General features: G+C 36.6%; 2 long non-coding RNA genes across 2 annotated transcripts; both read right to left on the reverse strand.

Annotated features, from left to right (window-relative positions):
- Positions 1–5173: 5173 nt before the first annotated feature.
- LOC138709370 (uncharacterized) lies at positions 5174–10480 on the reverse strand. The gene is made up of 3 exons (XR_011334922.1): positions 10341–10480; positions 8469–8577; positions 5174–5355 (listed from the first exon to the last, which is right to left on the reverse strand). It is a non-coding gene; the product is annotated as an uncharacterized lncRNA (long non-coding RNA).
- A 1834-nt stretch (positions 10481–12314) lies between these two features.
- Positions 12315–22994, reverse strand: LOC138709369 (uncharacterized). Its single transcript, XR_011334921.1, has 3 exons — positions 22796–22994; positions 17067–17187; positions 12315–12490 (listed from the first exon to the last, which is right to left on the reverse strand). It is a non-coding gene; the product is annotated as an uncharacterized lncRNA (long non-coding RNA).
- Between the last annotated feature and the right edge of the window lie 533 nt (positions 22995–23527).

The raw sequence follows: 23527 nt of genomic DNA on the forward strand, positions 1-23527 counted from the left end.
TTCGCTCTTTTCCGCTTTATCCGCTTTTGTATTTCATTCCTTTCTTCTGCCATTCTCTCTATTTCTCTTCCTTATTTTATTTTTCCTTACTTTAGATCCTTAGCCTCATTTCCTCTCTCTCTCTCTTCCCCCCCCCCCCCAACAGAGGCTTGTAATCGGAGTCTGTAACGAGCAACCCGTCTCTACAAAAGTTTTAAAGATATTTTAATTGTTATCAAGGACACTTCACTTCATGAATTATTGCTCTGCTTATTTGGTACTTTTCGTAAATATGTTTTTATTGTTCATAAAATTGCAGAATGTGAATATATGTTTCAGAAGTATATAATTTATTTCAGTTCTAACCAATAATTCAATCACATACGAACCTCTTTCCCACTCCTTAACGCTTGTTTGTAAGTAGAGTAGGTCTGGTGGCAACTTAGTCGGACCGTGAGATTGCCTCTGCATGCTTGAAATGAAATATTCTGCACTAAATGAACACTCCCTGATATTTTTTTGCATGGACGAGTAAAAAGTCATGAATATGTACCAAACACATGTATTCAAATTTAAATTTATTTAACAGATTTCAATGCAGTGAATAAAAATGATTAAAAGTGGCGATATTCCAACGGCTTAGTGATGTAACAATGCTGTTACAATGCCGTCTCTCGGCGGATTGCATTTCATCATCCTTTCCTCCAGCACATGCCGTGCCATCTCTTGGCCGTTGACTTGCTGCTCACAGTCAGCTCCGAAGGATATTTTATCTATAGACAGTGGTCGACAATTTTTTTGAGAGGCGTAAGATTCTTCTTATCCTTTCAGCATTAAGGTAGTCTGCATCTAGTAGTAGAATCTACATTATTAAGCCTATGTTTACAGTGAAGTATTACATCAAATCAGTCATTGCGGTGGATGCATAGCTATAATTACATTCTTCACATTTGCTCGGTAACAATATTTGTGTGACTATACGGACGATGAAAGTATTAGCGACGTGCTAGATCATATATACCCAGATTGCTCGGCGTTATAGGCTTTGACGGTAACAACTTTTGTCAGGTTTACTATGCTGCCATCTAGTTGTTAAATAAGGAGTCACGTCATAACTCCCATTTGAATTGCATTAGCGACTGTACAGTCATCTCGTGTTCGTTTACGGCGGACGGGTGGCGATCCTGGCGGTTGTTCTCTTCAAAGTGCAACCGATTTTAACACAGGAATGATTAATCTATATGTGATCTGGGATTACAGGCACTATGTTCGATTCAAGTTAATCGACTATGTTGAAGTATGACATTCGTCGATGTTTACGCTGCAGAAGGCCTGTTGTGTTTGTTCAACCTTTGTTATAAAAATATTCGCAGTCCTCCACTCCCACTCCTTCATGTTTTAGCACGTATCTTGCGATTAGTTTTTCATATAAAATAAGATGAAGTTTGTAATGTCTTGGTTTCCTTTCTCATGTTCGAACATTGCAGGACACTATTTTAAACCGCTTAAGGATTTGAGCACGTATCTTGCGATTAGATTTTCATATGGAATAAGACGAAGTTTGTAATGTCTTGGTTTCCTTTCACATGTTCGAACATTGCAGGAATTTTAAACCGCTTAAGGATTTGAGCACGTATCTTGCGATTAGATTTTCATATGGAATAAGACGAAGTTTGTAATGTCTTGGTTGCCTCTCTCATGTTCGAATATTGCAGTGCACTATTTTAAACCGCTTAAGGATTTGAGCACGTATGTTGCGATTAGATTTTCATATGGAATAAGACGAAGTTTGTGATGTCTTGGTTTCCTTTCACATGTTCGAACATTGCAGGAATTTTAAACCGCTTAAGGATTTGAGCACGTATCTTGCGATTAGATTTTCATATGGAATAAGACGAAGTTTGTAATGTCTTGGTTTCCTTTCACATGTTCGAACATTGCAGGAATTTTAAACCGCTTAAGGATTTGAGCACGTATCTTGCGATTAGATTTTCATATGGAATAAGACGAAGTTTGTAATGTCTTGGTTGCCTCTCTCATGTTCGAATATTGCAGTGCACTATTTTAAACCGCTTAAGGATTTGAGCACGTATGTTGCGATTAGATTTTCATATGGAATAAGACGAAGTTTGTGATGTCTTGGTTTCCTTTCACATGTTCGAACATTGCAGGAATTTTAAACCGCTTAAGGATTTGAGCACGTATCTTGCGATTAGATTTTCATATGGAATAAGACGAAGTTTGTAATGTCTTGGTTTCCTTTCACATGTTCGAACATTGCAGGAATTTTAAACCGCTTAAGGATTTGAGCACGTATCTTGCGATTAGATTTTCATATGGAATAAGACGAAGTTTGTAATGTCTTGGTTTCCTTTCACATGTTCGAACATTGCAGGAATTTTAAACCGCTTAAGGATTTGAGCACGTATCTTGCGATTAGATTTTCATATGGAATAAGACGAAGTTTGTAATGTCTTGGTTGCCTCTCTCATGTTCGAATATTGCAGTGCACTATTTTAAACCGCTTAAGGATTTTAGCACGTATGTTGCGATTAGATTTTCATATGGAATAAGACGAAGTTTGTAATGTCTTGGTTTCCTTTCTCATGTTCGAACATTGCAGGACTCTATTTTATACCGCTCAAGGATTTGAGCACGTATGTTGCGATTAGATTTGCATATGGAATAAGACGAAGTTTGTAATGTCTTGGTTGCCTCTCTCATGTTCGAACATTGCAGGACTCTATTTCAAACTTTTTAAGGATTTGAGCATATATCTTGAGATTAGATTTGCATATGGAATAAGACGGAGTTTGTAATGTCTTGGTTGCCTCTCTCATGTTCGAACATTGCAGGACACTATTTCAAACTTTTTAAGGATTTGAGCATATATCTTGAGATTAGATTTGCATATGGAATAAGACGAAGTTTGTAATGTATTGGTTGCTTCTCTCATGTTCGAACATTGCAGGACACTATTTCAAACTTTTTAAGGATTTGAGCATATATCTTGATATTAGATTTTCGTATGGAATAAGACGAAGTTTGAAATGTCTTGGTTTACTCTCCCATGTTTGAACATTGCACAATACTGTCCGTATATGCGTTTTTAAAATATATTTTGTTTGATTTTTTATACGTATATTTTTGTGAATGTATAGTCATATTAATAAGAAGAAAAATTACCTGTACTCTTTACTTTGCGTAACTTCACAAGATATATGCCTGACATCTTATACAGTTAAAGCATAAAGACGCAGAGAACTAAGAAAAAGGCACCGAGAATATGTAGGGAAAGTGAAAGATTGAACAAAAGGAAAGGGAGCTTCGGTTCTACAGGGACTTGGCAGTCTTGAACCGAACATAAGGCCTCTTACCGGTTTTCAACTGACTCGGTTATTTTAGTTTACATACTTCACTTCAACGTACTGTTGGGATGCCTATGGAGTAGGGCGAAGTTTGCAGTATCAGATGTCTCCTCTCATGTTCGAACATAGCACGACACTAGTGAACACTCTGTTATAGTAAAAATTATATAACGTTGAAGCACATTACAACACCAGGCATGCTCAAACATATAACAATACTGTTGGAGATGAGCGTCTGCAACTAATAGAATATTTTAAAACAATCCGTCGTCAATGAGATAAGTTGTTTTAGGAAGTAAATTATTGTTTGAGACTTTTGCCTGCTTATTGCAAAACACAGAAAACAAAACACATATAAGGAAATGAATAAAGCAAAATTATAATGGCATTTCGTTGTGTAGATAATGTAAATATATTGTAAAGACAACTCTCTGAAGGGGAAAGACAAATTGAAATGATGTAATTAAATATTATTGTCACAAGCATAAAAGAAAATGCATAAAGCAAAACATTTTGTTTTTAGATAATGTGAATATATTATTAATACAGCTCTCTAATTTTAAAAGACATAATATTGAAATAAAGTGATTAAAATATTCTTATCAATTCCACTAGGACAGTGGTTTCTTAATCGTTTTTAAGTCACGGACCCCTTAGAAAATCTGGTGAAAGCTATTGACCCTCTCCCTAGAAAAATGTAAAAAAGTTAAAAACAATTTTAGATAAGCTTCTGGTTCTTACGTTAAAATAATATAGTCAATATACATCTTTAATTTTTTATGTGACTTCCATGGACCCCCTGAAGCCCATCCATGAGTCCCGAAGGGGTCCATGAACTCCGGATTAAGAATCACTTGCACTAGGAGATTAGCGACTGAGGGGCCGCCACTTAAATCCTCTTGCGTCATATTAAGAGAAACAACTGCCCATTACTCGCCCGCCTAGCCCAGGACATGCCCGATTCCTGCCCGCCTATGGTTTATACCAACAGCACGTCACCCAGGTGAACCTGCTTCGAGTCCCGGTCAGGATAAAAAAAATCCGTAGCCACACTTGTGCCAGAGACGTTAGCAGTTGCGGGCTTAATCGGTATTCTCCCGTTTTCCCATGGTAGGCATCAACACCGTTTCGGCCGATTTCCAGTCCATTACCATATCCATAAAATTTTTCCCGAGCACTTACTGGAGACATGAGAGTTCTGATCTAGGGACATGTGGATATGTCTGCGTGCAATCTAAGATATATAGCAAACCTTAACACAGTTAACTGATAGGCCTATGCGAGAATACGCCTTGTTGAGGATTCAAGTGATTGTTTACTCGTTTTCTTGTTTGACGTAGCGCTAGTGGTTCACCCTCCCCTCCAGGATGATGATAATGATGATGATGATGAAGATTATTATTATTATTTCATTTCATTTCATTAACTTCATTTAATGTTCTGCCCGAGGGCAGATCTTTCACTACTTATGCTAAAACATTGAGTGAAAGGAAGTGAGGTAAGGATGTGAACTTACAAGGGTTTACAAATTTCAGTGCAGGGGTGTGTAATTCGTCAGCTGCAGTATATTCAAAACTAAGATGTGCAGTTTCAGCGTTCCATGGACGTTGACTGGTTTCGAATTAAGGTTTTCTAACTCTAAAAAGGTCGCAACAAGGACTTCGGATTAACTTCGTTACAGATATGTAAAGTCTGTGTTTTTGCGTTGGTTTAGGGTACAGGAAATTTCTTAGGAAAGTTGCAGGTGATAGTTTATTACTGACTATGAAAGTCTGTCGCAGTTGCACTGAACATTTGTATACCCCAGCCATTACTTCTAATAATCATTGTAACTTAAAAATATGTCATTTATTAAATACCTTAAACATAAATAACATAAAGTGCAAAATGTCACACAAAAATATTTTAGTTTGGGTTTTTCATATCAAAAGCTGCGTACTGATTGATGATGTGACGAAAAGGTGATTCAGAAGATTTTCTGCGACGAATTGAGAACTGGTATCACTTCCTGAAACAAATGAAAACATATATGATAGAAAACAGGTGTGGAATTTTTGTTCAAGGTCTAGTATGAGTTTCTTTAAATATAAGTAGACTTATGTTTGGGAAATAGATTGTTTGTAATGTTTGAGCTATTTTCGCGATGATTTCGTAATTTTTGTAAAAGGACTAGTATCATATTTTGTAAATATGTCTGAAAAATAGGGTATTTGGAAAGTTAGAGCTTTCTCCAAGATTTAGTTGTAACTATATGCCTTAACTGAGTGAGCAACGACTATGACATCGGAAGTAGAATAACAAGGTTAACAAACCAAAAACGGTTCACTCTGCAAACCCAAAATTTTTTACATATCGCATTATCACAGTACATGACAGCAAAATACATGACATAACATTAACAACCGGAGCCGCCACGGTGACTCTGTGGCTGCAGCGCTGATCTCATAATCCTGTGGACATGGGTCCGATCACCAGAGCTCAAGTCCTCCTTTGGCACCCCAACAAATCATAATCATCATCATCATCATCATCATCATATTATCTCATCGCGGGTGTAGCGTAGACCAGCCTCCTATGATGCACCCTGAGCAACGACTAAGTCGGCAAATTGATCTGCACAACTGGCTTCATATGGGTTAACGAGTAACAGTCAAGTAAAAAAAATTAAAGTGACGAAAATCTATGCATTAGCTATAATTGGAACTCAAGACCATCGCTTACCGGACTCATAATAAATGACATCATGCCGGTACTAACAACGCACGAACATGCATACCCTAGCCATATTCGGACATGTCTCGTAAGCGATGCGTACATTACATTACATTACATTACATTACTTACTTCAATAGCTACTGATTACACGTAGACCCTAATAATAGTCGATACGCAAATTGAAAAAAGTACTTTTTGAGTATATGGAACAATAAAAGTGATATACGGTATAGAAAAAGCAATATCTAATGATTATTGACACTTTATAAAACGATGACCGTACAACACTTGTATGGATATGAATTCTGCTTTATTAGTTATTATATTACACAGAATAGATTATTTCCAGCACAAATGACAGGACTCGCAAAAAAAAAGTGGAGCAAGTGTGGAATAAAAGGCACACCTGAAGTTATTTTACCAATGTAAACTTGCTTGATTGAGCAAGAACAATTAAGTGCTGGGGCGGGAAAAATTTGTTTTCCGTTTAATCTGGAACCGTTTACTAAAACCAAAGCTTACTTTGAAAGAGCAATGGAACGGAGAAAAATTCTCTCCGGCGCCGGGATTTGAACTCGGGTTTTCAGCTCTACGTGCTGATGCATTATCCACTAAGCCACACCGGATACAACTCCGACGCCGGTTAGAATCGTCTCAGATTAAGCTCCAACTCTTGGGTTCCCTCTAGTGGCCGCCCTCTGCATTACGTCATAGATGTCTATGAACACAGGACCGAAGTCCACACATGTGCTGAGGTGCACTCGATATGAGTGACTAGTTGGCCGGGATCCGACGGAATAAGCGCCGTCTTAAATCACGAAGTGATTTACGCATAACATATATATTATTTTAATGTACCGAAGTACATATGATATTTCCATGCAGATATTCTGCGTCATTATACGATGAAAGAGTAATGGAACGGAGAAAAATTCTCTCCGGCGCCGGGATTTGAACCCGGGTTTTCAGCTCTACGTGCTGATGCTTTATCCATTAAGCCACACCGGATACAACTCCGACGCCGGTTAGAATCGTCTCAGATTAAGCTCCAACTCTTAGGTTCCCTCTAGTGGCCGCCCTCTGCATTACGTCATAGATGTCTCCGTTCCATTACTCTTTCATCGTATGATGACGCAGAATATCTTCATGGAAATATCATATGTACTTCGATACATTAAAATAATATATACAAAGCTTACTTACTTACAAATTGCTTTTAAGAAACCCGTACGTTCATTGTCGCCCTCACATAAGCCCGCCAACGGTCCCTATCCTGAGCAAGATTAATTCAGTTCTACCATCATATTCCAACTACCTCAAATTCATTTTAATATTATCTTCCCATCTACGTCTCGGCCTCACCAAAGGTCTTTTTCCCCTCAGGTCTCCCAACTAACACTATAAATATTTCTGGATCCACCAATAGGCCTACGTGCTACACGCCCTGCCCCTCTCAAACATCTGGATTTAATGTTCATATTTATGTTAGGTCAAGATACAGTGGGTGCAGTTCGTGTTGTGTGACTTTCCCCCTTCTCATTTTTATTGTCATTATTATTATGATTATTATTATTATTATTATTATTATTATTATTATTATTATTATTATTATTATTATTACTGTAGCTACTATGCTGCTAATACTATGCCTGTAGATTCAGAGGCAGGATGTATCTCTATCCAAAGTTGAAATATCCTCTCTTTTCTCCAGGCCGGTTAAATTAATTCATGCAGGATTCAAATTACTCAAATGAAACTGGCTCTCTGATGGTTATCATTGTTATTCACGATGATAATGATAATGGTCTCATGATAATGTGACTGCACAAACATTTAGAGCCAATCTTCAATATCTCCCCACACCAAATACGGGACAGACGTTTGAGTTGCGTTTGTTATGGATTAGATGAGGGGGTAGTTAAGTGATATGAGGCCGTGGTATGTGACAAGGTTAGTGGGTTAGTTCAGGGAATAGCAATATAAAAAGTTTTCAATGATTTAAGAACATTTTCTCTCCCGAGCGTAGTGTGGGGTGATATGGAAGTTTCATCAAATACCTAGTAGGCCTATAAGAATTCTGTTGAGTAAATTATCGTCTTACACTCCTAAGAGATTAACATAAAGAACAAAAAAATAAGACGGTGTTTATATAACTAGTAGCTACTGTCATTATTACGTGTGTTAAGTTATCATAAGAATCAGACAGACACATTTATATATGCCAGGTGTTTTGACATGCCGTACTCACAAGAGTGACAGTGTACTGTGGCATGACGTCAGCAATCAAAACAATGTGTTGCGATGGCACAATCAGACACTGTACTAGGTCGTGTCTGTGGAACTCTTGTTACGGCTCATAAACACAGCTACCGTGTTTACAGTACTGGTTGGTGTTGAGTTGCTCACCTCAATGCGCGTTACTTCTTGTCCTTGTCCTTTCCGGAGCCGCAGGACCCGGAGCCCTTAGAACCGCAATTGCAGTTGGTGCACTGGCAGTTGCTGCCGCACTGGCACCCTGAAACAATCACAGCGAGGTTCATACTTGCAATTAACAGTCACATAAAATTAACCCTAGCAATACCTACGGGTGGAGGGCGTTCTTTGTGCCCACCTTCTCCAAAATTTATATTTTAAATAAAAAAAAAAAAAATATATATATATATATTAAAATGTGAAAATATTATTTGTCAGTTATGAATCCTAACTTGCTGTGTTATTGTTTAATCGTTTCACTGATAGTTTTACTAAAATAGGAAAATATGTAGAAGTGGTAAAAAAATATCCTCCCTAGTTGAAGTAGCCTAAGTCTTCGAAAATATACAATGGCATTTCAAAGTTTCTTTTTTTTATTACAGTACATACTATTTGCTGATTACAAATTTAAAAAAAAGTTCAAAATTAAACATTTTTGTAGTAAAACTGTGGTCTGTTCAATGTGTGAGGACGGGTGTGAAGAAAGTGATGTGTAAAATTTTACAAATTGTTATGTTGAAGTAATTGTTCGAAAATTTACAGTGACATTTCAATTTTTCTCTTTTATTATAGAAGGCTACATATTATTTGCTGATAACAAAATATAAAAAAAATTGTTCAAAATTAGTGGTCACAAAGTACCCCTCCGTTGGTACTGCAGGTTATTTAAAATACTTTGATATTGCTAGAGTTAACTCAGATTAACATCAAATTGCAATTTTATTAAGTAGGTCATAATTATTTGCTAAAATGTCGAAGATTATCGGATAATTCGTTCCACTTGCAATATTTCGTGACCTCCTCGGAAAATATATGTAGGCCTACAGTACATACTGGAGATAAGTTGCATCTTCTGACAGGACAGCAGCGGCATCTATTTCGACCTTACTGACTCTAAGCATAGTTAAGTAAAACCTTTTTGAAACTCGCCTAACTTGACAAAAAGTTGAATTAATTTCTCAGATGGGGACATAGGGCGTTATTTTATTATCCCCGACAGAAAAATAGGTAAATTTTGCTTGTAGGCCTCTTAATCTTGTATTGGGTTCTGATTTACACGCAGTAAATGTACTATTCCATAATAACTTCATTTCCGACGGAAATCGTGCAGTGTTCATTAACCTTGTAAAGTTCAATGCTCTCACCCAAGTTCAAACTCGCTTACTTCGAGTATAATGACAAGCATGAAACTTATGTTATCTTAAATCCGTCATTGAACTCGTAATGTTAGACTACAGTGATACGTGTTATATTCTACCATAATGGTACTGTATTGTAAATCTACTTTTTAACTTGTGGCTCATTTAGAATTACAGGCGCAGCTGATACAGAGTCGTTAAATAGTGACCTAGAATTCTCAATAGGCCCGGTCATAAGACCAGGGCCCCTTGGCAGTTACCAGAATCGGGGCCCCTTATTTGATAATTAGCAAAAAAAAAAAAAAAAAAAAAAAAAAAAAAAAAAAAAAAAAAAAAAAAAAAAAAAACTTTACTTTTATTTATTTATTTAACGTAGCCTAATTTCACTTTGGAAAACAGGCATGTAACTTAGACCATCAAATACTGTTATTATTGTTATTATTATTATTATTATTATTATTATTATTATTGTCCCTTACGGAGGGCCCCCTCTGAAGCTGGGGTCGTGGGCACCTGTTTGTCTAGGCAGAAGTTCGCCACTGAATTTCTCGTCAAACTATACATTTCTTGTTTGTGACAACTCTGCATTAAAGTACCAATTTTGTTAAATTGCAGTGTTTGTTGCCCTTACAGTCAGCCAATATTCATTAAAAGATGATGTACTCACCCTGGCCGCTTCCACAGCATGGATCTGGCATCTTGATGATAGTGTGCAGTTTCTTTCTACGTCAACGTTCTTCGCTCTCTGCTCGATGTTTGGCCACGTTCCTTGCTCACTGTTTAATACCCGCCACTTCACACGACCAGCGCTACAGTCGCCCCGTGTGCAGCGTTCACACGACGACGCAACATAATGACGTCATCTTCCAGATCATTCCAGGCAATTGAAGGTTGTATTGTATTACACTCTATGTTGATGAAATCATTACACTCAGTTTCATTATATTGTACCTTATTCTATGTATTATACTTATTCAATCTGGTCTATTCTTTTCCATTCTATTTTCATCTCTTCTGTTTTATTATACCGGTACTTAATTCCATTATATTCTGTTTTTCTTGTTCTATACAATTTATTCCTCAGTTATATTCAATTGTAGTGTTTTTTTAGTTGGTTATTTAACGACTGTTCGGTTATTTAGCGTCGATGGGATTGGTGGTAGTGAGATGGTATTTGGCGAGATGAGACAGAGGATTCGTCATAGATTACCTGACATTCGCCTTACGGTAGGGGAAATCTCGGAAAAAAAACGCAACCAGATAATCAGTCCAAACGGGAATCGAATCCACTCTCGATCACAACTCGGATCCGCAGGCAAGCGCCTCAGCCGCTGAGCTACGCGCGCCTGTGGTAATGTAGTCTGTTGTACCATATTGTGTTCTCTTCCATTATATTCCACTAAATTATTTCACATAATTCGTTTCTAACCGGCCTATTCTATTCCACCACATTCTATTTCATCACGTTTTATTATATCCTGTCTCGATGTATTTTGTTCCATTTAATTCTGTACTGTTATATCCCGTTTATTATATTCGCCTCTATTTTACTTTTGTTATATTGTTGCATTTCATTAGACTTTTACAAAGTAAGAAGAGGTACGTTTTTATTGTGCGAAATATAATTGAATGGAATGGAATTTAACTGAGAGGAGTACGGATGGCCCAGTACTGCGACCTATTGAGATTTGTTGCGCTAACCGTCAATATGGAATGAGTTGCATGCCACAGATTCCCTACGAGCACCGTCCTAACCACATGACTCCCTTAACGACCGGTCCCTACAGCCGACAGAATCCATATAAGTTACCATCTCTGCTTCGGCAAATTCCCCCAATGCCCCCCTGTCGGTCCCAGGCGAAACTCCTCCCCCGAGTAGGTCCGCCTCGGGTGCCATTGCAGAAGCCATCCAACACCACTGAACTACATTCCACGGAGGCCGGTAGAGAGAGTCAGCAGCTTCGGGAGGCCGCCGGGAGTGATCTACAGGCCTTTGAATAGTAATGGTCTCAGAGATCTTTTCATCATTCTCTTACGGTCTCTCCGAAGCACAAAAAATATCCAGATGTATGCGTACCTCAAACTTCGTTTCTGAAGTCTTACTCAGTGGTTATTTTAACGCAGATTTATTCTTTTATCAATTCCACATCTTATCATTGGAAGTTGATACCATTAATTTTATTAGACTTATACTAACACAGACAGTGAAAGGAAGTGAGGCAAGGATGTGAATACTTGTAAGGGTTTACAGATTTCAGTGCAGGGGTGTGTAATTCGCCAGCTTGCAGTATATGCAAGGCTAAGTTGTGCAGTTTCAGCGTTCCATGGATGTTGACTGGTTACAAATTTCGCTTAGGACATGAAATGTTCGTCCGTTGTCAGTGTGCTGTCCTAATGTGTTGAATCAAGTAATTAAGTCCATCATACATATAAAGCTATGTGTAGTGTAACTCGAAAAATGCCAAAACAACGATTTCGGATTAACTTCGTTACAGATATGAAAAGTTTTCTATTTTTGCGTTGGTTTAGAGAGCAGAATACTTCTTAGGAAAGTTGCAGGTGATAATTTATGACTCACTATAAAAGTCTGTCGTAGTTGCACTGAATATTTGTATACCCCGACCATTACTTATAATCAATGTAACTTAAAAATATGTCATTTATTAAATACTTTTAATACAATTAACATAAAATGCAAAATGTCACAAAAATATTTTTGGTATGTTTTTCATTTCAAAAGCTGCATACTGATTGGTGATGTGACGAAAAGATGATTCAGAAGATTTTCTGCGACGAATTGAGAACTGACATCACTTCCTGAAAATATTAAAAACAGGTATAAAAAATTGTTGTCCGAGATCTAGTATGATTTTCTTTAAATAGAGTTATGTCTAAAAATAGGATGTTTGTAAAGGGCTGAGCTATTTTCACGATGATTTCGTAATTTTTGTTCAAGGACTAGTATCATATTCTGTATGTCTGAAAAACAGGATGTTTGAAAGTTAGAGCTTTCTCGAAGATTTCGTTGTACAGCTCATGCATTTTGTCAAGACACTAGCGATGTGCAGTACGGGAACAACGTTTCCGTTGAGGGGGTAAGAATAGAAGGGAAGGTCGGGCGTGTGTCTACCGAGATCAAGGCAAAGGCTTATAATTCGTAAGTAGACTCATCATATCTCGTGCGCAGTTCTGTAGGAAGAGTCGGGGGGTGTCTTGGCAAAATGCACGCGCTGTAGCTACATGTCTAAACTGAGTGAACAACGACTATGACGAACGACTACGATATCGAAAGTTGAATAAGACGCATCAGACAAGAAACGAATCACCCTGTAAACTCTACAATTTTTCACATATCTCATTATCACAGCAGGTGACAGAAATACTTGACATAACATTAACAACTGGAGCCGCCACGGTATCCCCGATTTGTAACTTGTGTTGGAAAGGTAACAAACATTGAAGTTTTCTTCTAGAGCTCTCGTTTCCCCTGTGGCATTCCAACGAATCTTCATCGTCTCATCGCGGGTGTAGCGTAGACCAGCCTCCTATGGCGCACCCTGGGCAACAACTCTGTCGGTAAATTGGTCTACACCATTGGCTTCATATGGGTTAACAACTAACAGTCATGTACCAGCCGTTAGTTAAAAAAAAGACTAAATACATGCAGTAGCTATAATTGGAACTCAGGACCATCGCTTACCGGCCTCAGTCTATCATAAATGACATCAAATTAACAACAGACGAACATCCATACCCTAACTATAACTCGAACTCAGGATCATTGTTTTTTAGAAATAAAATGTCTCGTAAGCGATGTCTACATCACGAGCGGCCTCAGTCATACTTCAGTAGTTTTTGATTACAAGTAGGCACTACTCCTAGATCATATATGTAACGAACACGAGATGGCAGTACAGTCGCTAATGCAATTCAAATGAGAATTATGACGTGACTCCTTATGTAACAACTAGATGGCAGCGTAGTAAACCTGACAAAAGTTGTTAACGTCTAAGCCTATAAAGTTACGGTCACACGTCGCTACTTTTGCTGCGCAACTTTTGTACTGCAGCTGCAAAAGTTGCGTGTCGTGTTCACACGTAAGCCAAAAGTAGCGCGCTGCACGCTACTTTTCGTGCTGCGCAACCCGAGTGCAGCAGAAGTTGCAACTGGAGGTTGCGAATCTGTTCACACGCAAGGCGCTACTTTTGCAGCCGCAGTCATGCTGCAGGTTTCCATCTCCGTGTTGACTTCTCAATATACATTTTGTGGTTCTGTTCGCATTATTAATAAACTCATGCGAAAGCTTACTTATCTATTATTTGCTTTTCTGTCCTAATTAGTGTTCAGAAATTGGCATTATTTTTACTATAAAGCTTTTAAAAATGTCTATATACTTAAATGATAACCAACAGCATATTCACGTAATCAATGTTGGCAACCCTCCTGTTTGAAACTACGCTACAGAAAATTAAAAAAGTGAATTATATCGTCAGCAAATATGCTCAGACTGTGTTATACATTTAATAAATGTTACAAATAATTTATTTTCATCACATATAACACTAAAATACATCCAAACAATAAAAGTATCGTTGGCACATTTGGGTGGCAACACTGGTCGCAACCGCAGCAAAAGTTTCAACAAAACCGATATCAAAAATGCTGCGGCTGCAACCCTGAGAACCCTGTTCACACGTCGCTACTTTTAAGCTGCGCGCAGCATGGAAAAGTAGCGAGCAGCAGGTTCGGCAGCCGCTACTTTTCGGGTTGCACCGTTGTTCACACGTCGCAGTACGAGAGTTGCGCAGTTTTTTGTACTGCATCGCTGCAAAAGTAGTGACGTGTGACCGTACCTTAAGGCCGACCTATCTGGGTATGTATGATCTAATCCCTAATACGCAAACGCATACTTTTGACTATATAGAACAATAAAAGTAATATACCGGTACTGTAAGAAAAAGTAATATCTGGCCATAGCTGAGATTCTGAAAGGTAATGACTACAACACTAGTAGCTTACGGATCTGAATTTTGACTTATTACGCAGACTGGATTATTTCAAGCAAAAATGACAAGATCCGTAAAAAGAGTGAGCTTGAGCAAGAACAATTAAGCGTTGGGACAAACAATTTATTCGCGCAACTCTCGACACTTACCTGGGGCCTTTTCTGACCTCACATCATATTTTATTGTTGATATCTACGTACATCCATCTACTACGAAACGAACGTATGCTATCCTTGGTTATTTAGATTTCCTTTACAATTAAAATTATTTCATAATTATATAATAATTATTATTTTCATGTTCATTGCTTGGGTTCGTGAATGGCCCAGCTATAGAACACGTCTTTATTTTCTAATTAGAATTATTCAGCAGTGATTTGTTGTAAGCAAAGTGAATATGTACTTTGAAAAGTGAACAAATGAAAGAAATACGGCATAAACTGCCATGTTGGCTATGGGTAAAATGTTGTAGGTTCTAGAGTACATAATTATTTGTACTGGATTTGTAAAATTAGCTTCTTGTTCTTTCTACTGTAGCAGGTGATGAGACTAAACTAATTAGTTAATTGTATAAACATAACAAATAACACTTGATGCAATAATAATATCCCTTTTGTGTTATATTTCAAGGAAAGTGAATGTGTTCTCAGACAACGTAAATATTCTGTCATAGTGAATAATTTTAGGTGCAATAAAACTTCCGATTTGCTTATGCTGTATATAAAAATGCATTAAGCTATAAAATAAACTAATTATTAACAACAAATATTTTTGGGGTAAAAAAAAGACCACAGATAAGTAGCATGAGATTCTAAAGCAGCTAAGTTGCGAGGAAATCGGAACAATCAAAGTTTGCAGCTTCTTCTTCTTGTTATTGTTATTATTATTATTATTATTATTATTATTATTATTATTATTATTATTGAACTATAAAAATTGGAGATTTATCCTTCGAAGAGGAGATTTATCCTTCGAAGAGGAGATTTATCCTTCGAAATATCTTGGAGCAACAGTAACAATATAAATGACACTCAGCAGGAAATTAAACACAGAATAAATATGGGAAATGCCTGTTATTATTCGGTTGAGAAGCTTTTGTCATCTAGTCTGCTGTCAAAATATATGAAAGTTAGAATTTATAAAACAGTTATATTACCGGTTGTTCTGTATGGCTATGAAAGTTGGACTCTCACTTTGAGAGAGGAACAGAGATTAGGGTGTTTGAGGGTAAGGTTCTTAGGAAAATATTTGGGGCTAAGAGGGATGAAGTTAGAGGAGAATGAATGAAGTTACATAACACAGAACTGCACGCATTGTATTGTTCACCTGACATAATTAGGAACATTAAATCCAGACGTTTGAGGTGGGCAAGACATGTAGCACGTATGGGCGAATCCAGAAATGCATATAGAGTGTTAGTTGGGAGGCCGGAGGGAAAAAGATCTTTGGGGAGGCCGAGACGTAGATGGGAAGATAATATTAAAATGGATTTGAGGGAGGTGGGATAGGATGGTAGAGACTGGATTAATCTTGCTCAGGATAGGGACCAATGGCGAGCTTATGTGAGGGCGGCAATGAACCTCCGGGTTCCTTAAAAGCCAGTGAGTAAGTATTATTATCTAATAGTCTACTAATGCTGCTAATACTAGACCTGCTATAGGTTCAGAGACAAGATGTACATCCTTATCGGAAAGATAGTTGAAATACCTTGATCCAGACCGGTTGATAGTAATAAAATCATTCCTAGATAGAAACTGGCTCTCTGATGGTTATCATTATTATTCATAATGATGATGATAATCATGATGTGACTGCACAAATAATTAGCGCCAATCTTTGATATTTCCCTACACCGCTCACGAAACTTACGTCAAATTTGGGTTTCGTTACGGTTTAGATGGGTTACATGAGAGGATAGCTAAGTGGCATGAAGCAATGGTATGTGACAAGGGTAGTGGGTTAGTTGAGGGGTTAGCTAAGTGACGTTAGGCCGAGGAATGTAAAAGGTTTCAATGATTTAAGTACGATATCTCTCCCGTGTGTACTGTGGGGAGATATCGAAATTTCACCAAATATAGAATTTGGGTCAAGTACATCATCGTACACGCCTAATAAATAAGTACAAAATATAACAGACAGTGTTTATATAGCTACTGCTAATGGCAGTCTGTCACGTACCATAAGCGCCTGACATGCCAGGTGTTTTGACATGCCATACTCAACAACAGTGACAGTGTATTGTGGCATGACGCCAGCAATCAAAACAATGTGTCGTGATGGCACAATCAAATACGTAGGTATATACTGCGTAGTGTCTATGCTACTCTTGTTACGGCTCACAAACACATCTGCCTTATTTACAGTACTGATTGGTGTTGAGTTTCTCACCTCAATGCGTATTACTTCTTGTCCTTGTCCTTTCCGGAGCCGCAGCAACCGGTGCCCTTAGAACCGCAATTGCAGTTGGTGCACTGGCAGTTGCTGCCGCACTTGCACCCGCTCTGGCATCCTGAAACAATCACAGCAAGGTTCATTTTTAGTAGGTTTTTTACGACGCTTTGTCAACATCTTAGGTTATTCAGCGTCTGAGTGAGATGGTGATAATGCTGGTGAAATGAGTCCGGGGTCCAGCACCGAAAGTTTCTCAGCATTTGCTCATATTGGGTTGAGGGAAAACCCCGGAATAAACCTCGGTGAAGCTTCAGTCATGTATTGCCAGTATTGGGAATTAAAAACAAACACTGAAAATACCTTAGTTTTGTGGCGTGGAGTAGTAGAAACTTGATGTGATCACTGGGAGAGTTGTGTCCCACCCAACCCGCCAAAAATAGGTTCCTTACTTATATAGGAAAATCGTCGTACTTGAAGGAAGAAGGCGGCCATATTCCATCGTTGTGACGTTATTTGAGGTGGAGTGGGAGAATGATTGCAGTGTCGCCAACTGTGGTAACCATTCACATTATCTTACACACCTAACAAAACCTAACCTAACCTAACCTAACTTAACCTAACCTAACCTAACCTAACCTAACGTGCTACACACCTATTGTAGCATTCCTAACGTTTAGCACACTTGTAACATTCCTCACAGTTTCATTTCGTTTACCGATATTGACATCCCTGCTACGCGTCTGCTGGAACTCAAGAGTCATCTAGTGGAAGTGGAGTGAAACTACGACTCTGTTAATTATGTTTCCGAAGTTGTTTCTGCGTTATCTGCAAAGATTATTTTGTCATTGTAGTGATACTTGCATTTATATTGTACAATAAACATTGAAATGTGTTCTACATTGATTTCCAGCGTCACAATCCCAGTGATAAACGTGTGAATATTCGTTAGGAGTCCGTTGGAAGTGGCCGTAGGGGACCGAAACTTGACCAAAGCCTCAACCAGGTAACTTGCCCCGACCGGGAATGGAACCCGGGCCACATGGTTTCGCGACCAGAAGCGCTAGCCGTTACCCTACAATATTAACAATCACATAAAATTGACTCAGATTAACGCCGAATTGTAATTTTATTAAGTAATTCATAATCATTTACTAAAAAGTCGAAGATTATTGGAAAATTCGTTCCACTCACAATATTTCGCGACCTCGAAAAGGGTAATTCATTTCGCAGATGGAGACATATGTATGTACTATGTTGGGCGTTATTTTATTATCCCTGACAGGGAAAAATGCAGACTAGCAAAGTTTAATGTGCTGTGACAGAAAAAGGTCCGATAAATTTTGCTTGTAGATCTCTTAATCTTGGATTCCGTTCTCTTTTACACGCAGTAAATGTACTATTCCATAATAACTTTATTTCCGAAGGAAATCATGCAAAGGATTTTTATTACCCTTGAAACGTTCAATGCCCTCAACCAAGTTCAAACTCGCTTACTTAGAGTCTAATGGCAAGCATGAAATTTATGTTATCCTAAATCCGTCACTGAACTCGTAAGGTTAGACTACAGTTACACGTATTATATTCTGCCATAATATTATAGGCCTACTGTATTGTAAATATACTTTTAACTTGTGGCTGATTTAGAATAGGGATATCTTATGCGAAGTTTTACCGTTAGATGGCAGGGGTGTTCCATGCGGCACAACATGTTGTAGGGCTATATTATGTCATATTCTACAGTTGATTACGTTCTCCCGCTTGTTGGTTTTCTGTGAGTGTCAAAATTATATTTATGATTATTTTGTATAACCTAGTATAATTTAATATAATTCAGTATTGTCTTACTTCATAATTTAATTTAATTTAATTTAATTTAATTTAATTTACCGTAAATAATAACGTAAACTTTTATAATACTGAGCGATTCCCCTTAAGAGATGGATGAGGAAATCTGCAGTATGCAGAATATAGATACGAGTAAATTGAATGTTAATGAACCTAAACGAGGATTTTGAGAACGAGGTGTACGAATAAAATAAATAAAAATAGGAACTTTGTCGAAGGTGAATATTACCTCTTCAATCATTAGTATTGTAAGTACCGTACGCTAAAAACAGGATATGCAGCCACCAATGTGTTTTTTTTTTTATGGGGAAGGGACTGCTGAGATTGAATTCCTCGTATTTTTTCTCTAGTTGCAGAAAGATCAAATGCAATGTTTGCTAAGATGATATAATATGATTGCAGTAGTATCACAATTATTCGTGCGTTTTGTAGGTTAAGAACATGCAGTTTTGAATATTATGTAGGATGGTTTTGAAAATTGGAAGCAAAAACACGGTTTTAATAAAACCCTAGATCACAGCCGGCATTATTAATTCTATTCGTACAAGAGACAAACTTGCTTTAAAAGTTAAAAAGAATCCAAATAACGTACAACTAAAAAATTACTACAGAGCATATAGAAATATGTTAACTCTTATCATTCGAAAAACGAAAATTAAATATTATGAATCCAAATTTGATAGATACAAAAATGAACCTAAAAAATTCTGGCAAGTTATAAATGAAGCTACAGATGTAAATGTACAAAATAAACAGCCAATCAAGGAGTTAAGAAACGATAAGGGTGAAATATTAAATTGCAGAAAAGAGATTGCAAACGAATTTAATAATTATTTTTCAGAGATAGGACACAAAGTTACTTCTAACATTAATAAGTCAAATTTTAACTCTTCTCTACAAAATGAGACACAAGATGAACATTTAGCTTCCTCCATGTTTCTTTTCCCTGTAACTGAAGATGAAATTATTATTTTGGTTAAGAAATTAAAAAATAATGTTGCTCCTGGTATAGATGGAATTAAGAACAATACTTTCAAAATTATTATCAAATATATATTAAAACCCATGGTTCATATTTTTAACTTATGTTTTGTGCAAGGTATATTCCCAGATGTTTTGAAATGTGCCATAGTAATTCCAATATACAAATCTGGTGATAAAAATAATTTAAATAACTATAGACCTATAGCTTTACTTCCAACATTTTCCAAATTGCTTGAAAAATGTTTAAAGAATAGATTAATAAATTATTTAGAAAAACATAAAATCCTCTCTAAAAATCAGTTTGGTTTCCGCAATAATATTTCTACTGATGATGCTCTTATTAATGTTACTGGAAAAATTATCGATGAACTAGATATCGGAAACAAATGTTTGGGTATTTTCTTGGATCTACGGAAAGCTTTTGATACTATCAATCATAATTTACTTTTGGACAAACTACATACTATTGGAGTTAGAGGTATAGTTTTAAAATTATTCCAATCATATTTTAGTAACAGAAGGCAAATGACCAAAATTGAAGATCAATTTAGTGAATACAAATATATTGATATAGGTGTACCGCAAGGAACAATTTTGGGACCTATTTTATTTCCAATATATGTTAATGATCTGCTAAATATAAATTTAGAAAAATTTAATGGATCTATATATTCATATGCGGATGATACAGTAGTTATTTTCAGTGGTTTTTCTTAGCAGGAAGCATATAGAAATGCTAATATAGGTGCTAACATTGTTAAAAATGGCTTAATTCCAACTTCCTTTCTTTAAATATATCTAAATCAACTTTAGTTCCTTTTTCGTTAACAGCTGACAGTGTTCAAAATTTAAAATTTAGCGACGAATATAGACTAATAATACACAGTGAAAATTGTTTAGATCCCAAAAGTTGTAAATGTCCACCTTTGAAAGAAGCCACGTATGTCAAATATCTGGGTATCATTATTGATCAGAATTTAAAATGGCCTCATCACATTACTTATCTTTGTAAGAGGCTTCGTAAAACAATTTATAAATTCGTTAATCTTCGATGCTACTTACCTATTAGAGTTCTACGAAATGTTTATTTGGCCATTATTCAGTCTATCATTCAATATGGTATAATTGTTTGGGGTGGAAGTACAAAAATTAATCTTAGTCCGTTAAATTTACTACAAAAACGAATCATTAAAATTTGTTTGAAGAAACGTTTCGATTATCCAACTAAATTAATTTATTCTGAATTTAATATATTTAATATGGAACAAATTTATAAGTATACGCTGTTAAAATTTTATCATAAAAATCGTAATAAGTTTGTATTACAGAGACACAATTATGACACGAGACGAAATATTAATTCAACATTAGTAGAACCTAAATGTCTCACATCTGCTGGTCTAAAGCATAGCATAAATTTTGGCCCTCGGTTGTACAATGCTTTAACTAAATTACACCCAGAACTTCTAACATGTAACCCACTAACATATAACAAGAAAATTAGAAACGTGTTAATATCTTCAATTTGATTAAATAAATTTATAGCCTATGTGTATGAATTAATCAACCTATATTATATTTGTATTCTATAATTTTGAAATATATATTAGTCCTACTTTTCACGTGCGATATTATTCTTCTCTAGTGTTAATATTATATTATATAATTCCATTGCCGCTGTAATTATATTTTAGTTCCTATTTTGTTTTACTTATTTATTTTTATTATTATTATTTTTTATTTTAATATTATATCTGAACTGCGACCGAGCACGAGCGCTGCTCATTCGGTCTCAAATTTTGTTAATACTACTGTATCTTCTTTTTATATTGCTTGTATTATTTTATTTCTATTTCTCTTGTTTGTTTTGTAATTATATTCTTTATTCTGTATATTTAAATTTAAATAAAATAATAAATAAATAAATAAATAATAGTACATTAAAAAAATTATTCACGAAATGGATTTCACTATGGATCGTCCTGGATAATAAACATTTCAGTTAATCAAGAGTTTACTGAAGGCATAAATTTGCTGGCTTAAACTTCGGAGACTCCTAGAAGTATTGAATATAATCTAAGCTAACATGGCTTGCTGTCGAGGTTGCACATGATTGTATTAATTTTTCTTTTCTCTCTTCCAGAATTAAACTGTAGCTAGCAGTTCCTTACTTGAAGTAGTTTTTTTTTGTTTAATAGCTAGCACTTTCCAGGCGCAATTTAATTAGTTAATTTTTTTTAAGGTTTAAAGCATGTATTCACAATATTTCGGGATCTGAATGAAGACAAAAGGCTTTCCCTGGTTTTCACAAATAGGAATACAACAAAAATTTGGCATTTTGATTTGTTTTTAAGAGTATTTAATGTACTAATACACTACGTAAATCCTCAATGTTTATATACGGGAAAACAAATGCACACGCAAAGCGCATCCCTCAAAGTACACGTGTGCTATCCGTTGGTGCTAGTTCAGCATATCCCTATTACAGGCGCAGCTGATACAGGGTCGTTAAATAGTGTCCTAGAATTCTCAACAGACCCGGACATAAGACCCAGGGCCCCCTTTTTGATAATTTAGCATAAAAACAAACTATACTTTTAATTATTATTTATTTAACTTAGCCTAGTTTTTGACTTTAGAAGACAGACAAGCAGCCCAAAAATACCGCTATTATTATTATTATTATTATTATTATTATTATTATTATTATTATTATTACTATCCCTTAAGAGGGCCCCCTCTGAGGCTGGGGCCGTAATAGGCAGAAGTTCGCCAATGAATTTCTCGTCATGCTATACATTTCTTGTTTGTCACAACTTCGCATTAAAATATCAATTTTGTAAACTGCAGAGCTTGTTGCCCTCAATGTCAGACAATATTCGTTAAATAATACTCACCCTGGCCGCTTCCACAGCATGGATCTGGCATCTTGATTGATGTTAGTGTGTAGTTTCTCGTTCCGTCAACGTTCCTCGCTCGCTGCTCGATGTTCGCCCAAGTCCCGCGCCTGCTGTTTTAATACCCTCCACTTCACACGACCAGCTCTACAGTCGGTCCGTGTGCAGCGTTCACACGACGACGCAACATGACGTCATCTTCCAGATTATTCCAGTCAAATGAACGTTCTATTGTATTACACTCTAATTTGATCGAATCATAACACTCAGATTCATTCTTTCGTACCTTATTTCTTATATTACATTTATTCCATCTCTTCTATTCTTTTCCATTCTATTTTCATATCTTCTGTTTTATTATGCCGGTACTTATTTCCATTCTATTCTGTTTTTCTCGTGCTATACAATTTTTCTCAGTTTTATTCTATCGTAGTTTTTTTAGTTGGTTATTTAACGACTGCTCTGTTATTTAGAGTCGATGGAATTGGTGGTAGCGAGATGGTATTTGGCGAGATGAGACCGAGAATTCGCTATAGATTACCTGACATTCGCCTTACGGTTAGGGAAATATCGGAAAAAACCAAACCGTGTAATCAGGCCAATCGAGAATCGAACCCACGCCCGACTGCAACTCCGGATCGGCAGGCAAGCGCCCCAGCCTCAGATCTATGCGCGCCGGTGCAATGTGCCACAGTGTGTTGTACCACATAATTATTTTTTTATGTCATCTGA

Source organism: Periplaneta americana, chromosome 11, assembly GCF_040183065.1.
Source record: "Periplaneta americana isolate PAMFEO1 chromosome 11, P.americana_PAMFEO1_priV1, whole genome shotgun sequence".
NCBI classification, from domain to species: Eukaryota; Metazoa; Arthropoda; class Insecta; order Blattodea; family Blattidae; genus Periplaneta; species Periplaneta americana.